We start from the raw sequence: 10,747 nt of genomic DNA on the forward strand, positions 1-10,747 counted from the left end.
TGCCGGCACGCGACACACTTTGGGCTATGCCTGGGCTGCAAAGCCAATTCGACATGCCGACACGACACGATGCACCTAAATCAATCCAAATAGCCCCCCAAACAATCAATTAGATCGAAAAGCACGGCCATGCAGGCTAAACGTGTGTCAAGCCAACCCGTTTACTACAAAGAGGTTGTGCCTGGGTCTAAGGGCATGGCACACGGTCCGACACGACATGGCCGTGTAGCAACCATGTCGTGCCAGGCATGTTTAGCCCTTGGCCGGGCCATGACTAGCCGTCCCCATCTTTTTTTGACGGGAAATATTTGGAGCTTTATTCAACAAACGAAGCCCTGCAGAATCTGCAAGAAGGCTAGTTACAATGATACTAGGTACAGAGTCAATCCTACATTCTGTTACATCCAATGTGCTTGCATGTCTAGAACACAGGTGAGCAGGGTAGTTGGCTGATCTAGGAATATGTTGAATACAGAAAGACTTAAAACTAGTAGAGTGCTCCAGTATTTCGGATAGGATAGGCGCCACAACTGTCCTATCATCATGACACGAGTTCCAGAGATTAACGACCTCCAAGCAGTCGGATTTCATCACGACTTTCTCGTAGCCCCTGAGCTTTGCAAAAATGACGCCTTCCCGGATTGCTAGGGCTTTAGAGATGAGGGGGTCAACAATCCCCTGATAAGGTTTACACCACACAACTCTAAAAGTCGAGTGGGAACGAGCGACTCCTCCCACCCCTCCTCTTCGAGCTTCCAAAGCAACACTGCCATCAGTGTTTATCTTGATCTCACCCTCCTCGGGTGGCCTCCAACCATGACCCGGAAGCAAACGAGCATGTTCCTTAGGTAGATCAAGCAAAGCTAAAGTATCTTTGGTCATTTTCATGGACTGTATCAGGTCAAGACCACCTTTATCATGAGTTGTATTGTTTCGAGAAGTCCATATAGCCCACATGATCGTCACCAACTTGGCTTGATCCGACTCAGAGAACTTGGGATCACAAGTAATGCCCTTTGACCATGTTGTGGGGAACATAGCATGAAATTTCAAAAAGTTTCCTACGATCATGCAAGATCTATCTAGGAGATGCATAGCAACGAGAGGGGGAGAGTGTCCACGTACCCTCGTAGACTAAAAGCGGAAGCGTTAGGTTAACGCGGTTGATGTAGTCGAACGTCTTCGCAATCCAACCGATCAAGTACCGAACGTACGACACCTCCGAGTTCAGCACATGTTCAGCTCGATGACGCCCCTCGAACTCCTGATCCAGCAAAGTGTTAAGGGAGAGTTTCATCAGCATGACGGCATGGTGATGGTGATGTGATCCGCGCAGGGCTTCGCCTAAGCACTACGACGATATGACCGAAGGAGTAGACTATGGAGGGGGGCACCGCACACGGCTAAGAGAACAACTGATGTGCTTTGGGGTGCCCCCTTCCCCCGTATATAAAGGAGGAGAGGGAGGAGGCTGGCCATAGGGGCGCGCCATGGGGGGGAGGAACCGACTAGGCTCCTAGTCCTAGTTGCCCCCCTTCCTTTATTTCGGAGGGGGAAAAGGGAAGGAGAGGGAGAGGGGGAAGGAAAGGGGGCCGCGCCCCCTCCACTTTTCCAATTCGGACAACCCATGGGGGGCACCCCTTGCAGGCTCCCCTCTCTCTCCCCTATGGCCCATGTAGGTGTTGGTGAACGTAGCATGCAATTTCAAAAAAATTCCTACGATCACGCAAGATCTATCTAGGAGATGCATAGCAACGAGAGGGGGAGAGTGTGTCCACGTACCCTCGTAGACCGAAAGGTTAACGTGGTTGATGTAGTCAAACGTCTTCGCGATCCAACTGATCAAGTACCGAACGTACGACACCTCCGAGTTCAGCACACATTCAGCTCGATGACGTCCCTCGAACTCTTGATCCAGCAAAGTGTCGAGGGAGAGTTTCGTCAGCACGACGGCGTGGTGACGGTGATGATGTTGTGTGATATGTCCATTTTGCATCATGTTTTCTTACTGTTATTTATAATGTTTTATCCATAATAATGCTTTTTGGAGTAATTCTAATGCCTTTTCTCTCATAATTTGCAAGGAACACACCCAGAGGGAGAATTTCGGCAGCTGGAAATCTGGACCTGGAAAAGCTACATCAGGCCACCTATTTTGCACAACTCAAATGAGATGAAACTTCATGGAGATTTTTTTATGGATTATTTAAGAAATACTGGAGCCAATAAACACCAGAGGGGCGCCACCAGGTGCTCACAACCCACTTGGGCGCGCCAGGCCCCCCAAGTGCTCCCTGGTGGGTTGTGGTCTCCTCGGCCCACCTCCGGTGCTCATCTTCTGGTATATAAGTCATTTTGACCTAGAAAAAATAAGGAGAGGACTTTCGGGAAGAAGCGCCGCCGCCTCGAGGCGGAACTTAGGCAGGAGCACTTTTGCCCTCCAGCAGAGCGATTCCGCCAGAGAAACTTCCCTCCCGGAAGGGGAAATCATCGTCGTCATCATCACCAACAACTCTCCCATCTTGGGGAGGGCAATCTCCATCAATATCTTCAACAACACCATTTCCTCTCAAACCCTAGTTCATCTCTTGTGTTCAATCTTGTTACCGGAACTATAAATTGGTGCTTGTGGGTGACTAGTAGTGTTGATTACATCTTGTAGTTGATTACTATATGGTTTATTTGGTGGAAGATTATATGTTTATATCCATTATGCTATTTAATACTCTTCTGATCATGAACATTTTTATCATTTGTGAGTAGTTACTTTTGTTCTTGAGGTCACAGGAGAAATCATGTTGCAAGTAATCATGTGAACTTGATATGTGTTTGATATTTTCATAGTATGTATGTTGTTATTTCCTTAGTGGTGTCATGTGAACGTTGACTACATGACACTTCACCATATTTGGGCCTAAGGGAATGCATTGTGGAGTAGTAATTAGATGGTGGGTTGCGAGAGTGACAGAAGCTTAAACCCCCGTTTATGCACTATTTCGTAAGGGGCCGATTGTATCCAAAAGTTTAATGCTATGGTTAGAATTTATTCTTAATACATTTCTCATAGTTGCAGATGTTTGCGGGAGGGTTGATCATAAGTAGGAGGTTTGTTCAAGTAAGAACAGCACCTAAGCACCAGTCCACCCACATATTAAATTATCAAAGTAGCGAACACAAATCAAACCAACATGATGAAAGTGACTAGATATTTCCGTGTACCCTCAAGAACGCTTTGCTTATCATAAGAGACCATTTTGGCCTGTCCTTTGCCTCAAAAGGATTGGGCTACATTGCTGCACTTTAGTTACTATTATCGTTACTTGCTCGCTACAAATTATCTTGCTATCAAACTACTCCGCTACTTACAATTTCAGCACTTGCAGACAATACCTTACCGGAAACTACTTGTCATTTCCTTCTGCTCCTCGTTGGGTTCGACACTCTTACTTATCAAAAATAGCTACAATTGATCCCCTATACTTGTGGGTCATCAAGGCCATTTTCTGGCGTTGTTGCCGAGGAGTGAAGCGCCTTTGGTAAGTGGAATTTGGTAAGGAAACATTTATATAGCGTTCTAAAATTTATTGTCACTTGTTACTTTGGAAAACAATCCTTTGAGGGGTTTGTTCAGGGTATCTTCACCTTGTCCGGAACCACAATTAGCAATCCGTCAACTTACTGCACCTACTGAAAATATTGAATATGAAATTCCTTTGGGTATGATAGAACAACTGCTAGCTAAACCTTATGCAGGAGATGGAACCGAACATCCTGATATGCACTTGATATATGTGGAACAAATTTGTGGATTGTTTAAGCTTGCAGGTTTACCTAGGAAGTGACGAAAAAGGTTTTCCCTTTATATTTGAAGGGAAAAGCATTGGCATGGTATAGGCTATGTGATGATATTAGATCATGGAATTGGAATCATTTGAAATTGAAGTTCCACCAAAAAATTTATCCTATGCATCTAGTTCATCGTGATCGGAATTATATATATATAATTTTTGGCCTCGTGAAGGAGAAATTATCGCTCTAGCTTGGGGGAGGCTTAAGTCAATGTTATATTCATGCCCCAATCATGAGCTCTCAAGAGAAATTATTATCCAAAATTTTATGCTCGGCTTTCTCATAATGATCAAACCATGCTTGATACTTCTTGTGCTGGTTCATTTATGAAGAAGACTATTGAATTCCAGTGGGATCTTTTGGAAAGAATTAAACGCAACTCTGAAGATTGGGAACTCGGTGAAGGTAAAGAGTCAGGTATCAAACTTAAGTATGATTGTGTTAAATCTTTTATGGATACCGATGCTTTTCAAAAGTTTAGCACTAAATATGGACTTGACTTTGAGATAGTAGCCCCCTTTAGTGAATCATTTGCTACTCATGTTGAACTCCCTAAGGAGAAGTGGTTTAAATACCACCCACCCATTAAAGAAGAAATTAAAGAACCAATACCAGTTAAAGAAGAAAATATACTTTATAATGTTGATCCAGTTGTTCCTTCTGCTTATATTAAGAAACCACCTTTCCCTGTTAGGATTAAGGAACATGCTAAAGTTTCAACTGTGATTAACAAAAGCTATATTAGAACACCTAAACCTGATGAACAAATTAAAGTTGAACCTAGTATTGCTATGGTTAAAGATCTCCTGGAAGAAGATATGGATGGGCATGTTATTTACTTCTGTGAAGAACTGCTAGAATTGCTAAACCTGATAAAAGAGATAAACATAGACCTGTTGTTGGCATGCCTGTTATTTCAGTTAAAATAGGAGATAACTATTATCATGGTTTATGTGACATGGGTGCTAGTGTTAGTGCTATTCCTTACACTTTATATGAAGAAATCATGAAAGAAATAGCACCTACTGAGATAGAAGAAATAGATGTTACTATTGAAACTTGCTAATAAAGACACCATATCACCAATTGGGATTATTAGAGATGTTGAAGTCTTGTGTGGGAAAATAAAATACCCTGCTGATTTTCTTGTTCTTGGTTCCCCACAAGATGACTTTTGTCCCATTATCTTTGGTATACCTTTCTTGAATATAGTTAATGCTAAGATAAATTGTAAGAAACAAACTGTTGGTGTTAGCTTTGGTGATGAGTCTCATGAGTTTAATTTTTCCAAGTTTAGTAGAAATCATCATGAAAAAGAATTGCCTAGTAAGGATGAATTAATTGGTCTTGCTTCTATTGCTGTTCCACCTACTGACCCTTTAGAACAATATTTGCTAAACCATGAAAATGATTTACATATGCAAGAAATAAATGAAATTGATAAGGTTTTCTTTGAACAACATCCTCTGCTTAAACACAATTTGCCTATTGAAACTCTAGGAGGTCCTCCTCCACTTAAAGGTGATCCTGTGTTTGAATTAAAACAATTGCCAGACACTTTGAAATATGCTTATCTTGATGAAAAGAAGATATATCCTGTTATTATTAGTGCTAAACTTTCAGAACATGAAGAAGAAATATTATTGAAAGTTCTAAGGAAGCACCAGGCTGCTATTGGATATACTCTTAATGATTTAAAGGGCATTAGTCCCACTCTATGTCAGCACAAAATTAATATGGAACCTGATGCTAAATCCGTTGTTGATCACCAACGTCGGTTGAATCCAAAAATGAAGGAAGTGATAAGAACAGAAATCTTAAAACTTCTGGAAGCAGGTATAATCTATCTTATAGCTGATAGTAGATGGGTAAGTCATGTTCATTGTGTCCCTAAGAAAGGAGGTATTACTGTTGTTCCTAATGATAAGAATGAACTTATTCCACAAACAATTGTTACAGGCTATAGAATGGTAATTGATTACAGAAAATTAAACAAAGCAACTAGAAAAGATCATTACCCCTTGCCTTTTATTGATCAAATGCTTGAAAGATTATCTAAGCACACACACTTTTGCTTCCTAGATGGATACTCTGGCTTTTCACAAATACCTGTTTCTCAACCTGATCAAGAAAATACTACTTTTACTTGTCCCTTTGGAACTTATGCTTATAGACGTATGCCTTTTGGTGTATGTAATGCACCGGCTACCTTTCAAAGATGTATGATTGTTATATTCTCTGACTTTTGTGAAAAGATTGTTGAGATTTTCATGGATGACTTTTCTGTTTATGGGAAGTCTTTTGATGATTGTTTAAGCAATCTTGAGCAAGTTTTGGAGAGTTGTGAACAAACAAATCTTGTCTTGAATTGGGAGAAGTGCCACTTTATGGTTAATGAAGGCATTGTTTTGGGTCATAAAATTTCTAAAAGAGGTATTGAAGTGGACCAAGCTAAGGCTGATGCAATTGAGAAAATGCCATGTCCTAAGGACATCAAAGGTATTCGTAGTTTCCTAGGTCATGCTGGTTTCTATAGGAGATTTATCAAAGACTTCTCTAAAATTTCTAGGCCTCTTACTAATCTTTTGCAAAAGGATATTCCTTTTGTTTTTGATGATGATTGTTTAGAAGCCATTGAAACACTCAAGAAAGCCTTAATATCTGAACCTATTTGTTTAACCACCTGATTGGAACTTGCCTTTTGAAATTATGTGTGATGCTAGTGATTATGCTGTTGGTGCTGTTCTAGGACAAAGAGTTGATAAGAAACTTAATGTTATTCATTATGCTAGTAAAACTCTAGACAGTGCTCAAATTAATTATGCTACTACTGAAAAAGAATTCTTAGCAGTGGTGTTTCCTTGTGATAAATTTAGATCTTATATTGTTGACTCCAAAGTAACTGTTCACACAGACCATGCTGCTATTAAATATCTTATGGAAAAGAAAGATGCTAAACCTAGACTTATTCGTTGGGTTCTCCTGTTACAAGAATTTGATTTACATATCATTGATAGAAAAGGAGCTGAGAACCCCGTAGCTGATAATTTGTCTAGGCTTGAAAATGTGCTTGATGACCCACTACCTATTGATGATAGTTTTCCTGATGAGCAGTTAGCTGCAATAAATGTTGCTAATAGTACTCCTTGGTATGCTGACTATGCTAATTACATTGTTTCTAAATATTTACCACCTAGCTTTACATACCAGCAAAAGAAAAAATTCTTCTATGATTTAAGACATTACTTTTGGGATGACCCACATCTTTATAAAGAAGGAGTAGATGGTATTATTAGACGTTGTGTACCTGAGCATGAACAGGGACAAATCCTACGGAAATGTCACTCTGAGGCTTATGGAGGGCATCATGCTGCAGATAGAACTACTCACAAGGTATTGCAATCTGGATTTTATTGGCCTACTCTCTTCAAGGATGCTCGTAAGTTTGTCTCTTCTTGTGATGAATGTCAAAGAATAGGTAATATCGGTACGCGTCAAGAAATGCCTATGAATTATTCACTTGCTGTTGAACCATTTGATATTTGGGGATTTGATTACATGGGACCTTTTCCTTCCTCTAATGGGTATATACATATTTTGGTTGTCATTGATTATGTTACTAAATGGGTAGAAGCCATTCTAACCAGTAGTGCTGATCACAACACCTCTATTAAAATTCTTAAGAAAGTTATTTTCCCAAGGTTTGGAGTCCCTAGATATTTAATGACTGATGGTGGTTCACACTTTATTCATGGTGCTTTCTGTAAGATGATTGCTAAGTATGATGTTAACCATAGAATTGCATCACCATATCATCTTCGGTCTAGTGGTCAAGTTGAACTTAGCAATAGAGAAATAAAATTAATTTTGCAAAAGACTATTAATAGGTCCATGAAGAATTGGTCTAAGAAATTAGATGATGCACTTTGGGCTTATAGAACAGCATATAAAAATCCTATGGGTATGTCCCCTTATAAAATGGTTTATGGAAAAGCTTGTCATTTGCCTCTTGAGTTATAACATAAAGCATATTGGGCAGTTGAAGAACTCAACTATGATTTCAAACTTGCTGGTGAAAAGAGGTTATTTGATATAAGCTCCTTAGATGAATGGAGAACCCAAGCTTATGAGAATGCAAAGTTATTCAAAGAAAAAGTAAAAAAGATGACATGACAAAAGAATTCAAAAGTGTGAGTTTAAAGTTGGAGAATATGTTCTTTTGTACAACTCTCGTTTTAGATTTTTTGCAGGAAAGCTCCTCTCAAAATGGGAAGGCCCATACATCCTTGAGGAGGTTTAACACTTTGGAGCCATCAAAGTAAATAACTCCGAAGGTACTAACCCGAAGGTTGTCAATGGGCAACAAATAAAGCATTATATCTCAGGTACACCTATCAATGTTGAAAGTAATATTACCCAAACTTTGACACCGGAAGGACACATAAAATAGTCCTTCCGGAACACTCTAGAATCGTGAAATAAAGAGGTACGTGATACGGTAAGTAAACGGACTCCAAAAAATCCGCAAAAATATTTTTTATCAGTTTTGGAATATTTTAAAATTTTGGAAATAAAGAAACTTCCAGGAAGTGCCCCTTGGTGGGCACAAGACACCAGGGCGCGCTAGGCTGGCGTGCCCAGGTGGGTTGTGCCCACTTGGGACACCTTCCGTACTCCGTTTTTCTACCATATACTTGTCCTCCAAGATAAAAAAAATCTATATATACTTCCCGAACCTGTTGATCACCGTATCACGAAGAAATCCTCTGTTCTCTTTCCTTGCTGTTTCTGGTCAGATTTATCAAGCGAGGCATCATGTCTTCTTGATCCTCCAACAACATGGAAGAAGATGCTTGGCTGATGAAGATCAAGATGAAGCAGGATGAGCCTACGGACGCCCTCAAGGAAGACAAGGGCAAGAAAGCTACCATGGATCCGCCCCTGGTGGCAGCACGAGATCTGCTGGCCGAGGAGGAGGAAGAGGATATCCTTAAAAACCTACCTTCCTCATCTTACTCCCACTGAGATTGAGGCTTTTCGCGTCATTGAAATAGTTCGCATGCAGAATAAGTATCTTACTCGCGAAAATATTTTGCATCAAGAGCATATCATCCATCTCCGGAGCGTCATCCAATGGTTGGAGAACCTCTTGATCCTTAAGGATAGGATCGCTTCATCACCACCATCATCTTCTTCACCACCAAACGATAATTGAGTATCGGGTATGGGCACTCCCCTTGGCTTCCGCCAAGCTTGGGGTAGGTGCCCCGGTATCGTATCATCCCATTATCTCTTTGCTTTTACTTATCCTAGTTCGATCATTTGCTTTTAGATGAAATAAAGTTTAGTTCGATTCTTCATTCTTTGAGATTTTGCTTAGTGATCTATCCTTGTAATCGTGTGCAAGTTATATAATAAAGTTAGTTTGAGTTTTTTCTTTCTTTACTTTCATGTTGCAAATAAAGAAAAAAAGAGAGAAAGGAAACAAATGAAGAAAGGAAATAAATCAATAAGATTATATACTAATCGTATGGTAGGTGATGGCACCACATAATTAAGGAAAAGTATAAGTAGAAAATTTTATTAGAGATTGACAAACAATTAGTCAATGATGCAATTCATGAAAGAATTAATAAGGGAAGAGAAGATTCACATATAGATATACTACACTAGAAATCTTTTGTGATTGTGAGCCCCCCATCAAAATATTATATGCCAAAATTGTTGACATTGGACAAGGAAGACAACTTAATGCTTTATGTTTGTTTATATTCACATAGAAGTCATATTGTCATAGATCCTTTAACATGTGATGCTTGCCCCTGTCTTTGCTAGCCAAAAATTTCGTACTAAGTAGAGATACTACTTGTGCATCCAAAAACCCTTAAACCCAAATCTTTTTCATGTGTCCACCATACCTACCTAGGGATTGAGCAAGATCCCTCAAGTAATTTGTCATCGGTGCAAAAAGGCAATAAAAATTGCTTCTAAAAGTGTGCGATCATTTAGTGTAAGAGAAAATTGAGCGTTGTACGAACTTGGATGAAAAAGAATAAAAGCGACAAACTACATAATAAAGGTTGTCATCTTAAGGGGCAATACAACGTGACATTCTCTTGCACTAAGGGATTGAGCATACAAACAAATAAGCGCATGGCAACTGTCGGTGTCAAAACCGACGGATCTCGGGTAGGGGGTCCCGAACTGTGCGTCTAGGATTGATGGTAATAGGAGATGGGGGACACAATGTTTACCAGGTTCGGGCCCTCTCTATGGAGGTAATACCCTACTTCCTGCTTGATTGATCTTGATGAATATGAATATTACAAGAGTTGATCTACCACGAGATTGTAATGGCTAAACCCTAAAAGTCTAGCCTGGCTATGATTATGAGGATCTATCTACGGACCTAGCCCTCTGGTTTATATAGACACAGGAGGGATCTAGGGTTACACAAGGTCGGTTACAAAGAAAGGAATCTTCATAGTTGATCGCCAAGCTTGCCTTCCACGCCAAGGAGAGTCCTATCTGGACACGGGTAGAGTCTTCGGTCTTTGTATCTTTACGGCCCATCAGTCTGGCCCATATCCAATAGATCGGACACCCGAGGACCCCTTAGTCCAGGACTCCCTCAGTAGCCCCTGAACCAGGCTTCAATGACGATGTGTCCGGCGCGCAGATTGTCTTCGGCATTGCAAGGCGGGTTACCTTTTCCGAATACTCCAAGATAGTCTTTGGATGAAACAAAACGTGTCCGGATCTACAACACAAGTACCCCACACAGCCTAGTAGAGCATAATATTTCACGAGTCCAACCTGCTGACAACTTTTTGTAATGTGGCATCATGTTTGCCCGGTCGTTATTCCGAACCATTTCATGTTCCACGTTTCGAGGCGT

This window comes from Triticum urartu, chromosome 2 (assembly GCF_003073215.2).
Source record: "Triticum urartu cultivar G1812 chromosome 2, Tu2.1, whole genome shotgun sequence".
NCBI lineage: Eukaryota > Viridiplantae > Streptophyta > Magnoliopsida > Poales > Poaceae > Triticum > Triticum urartu.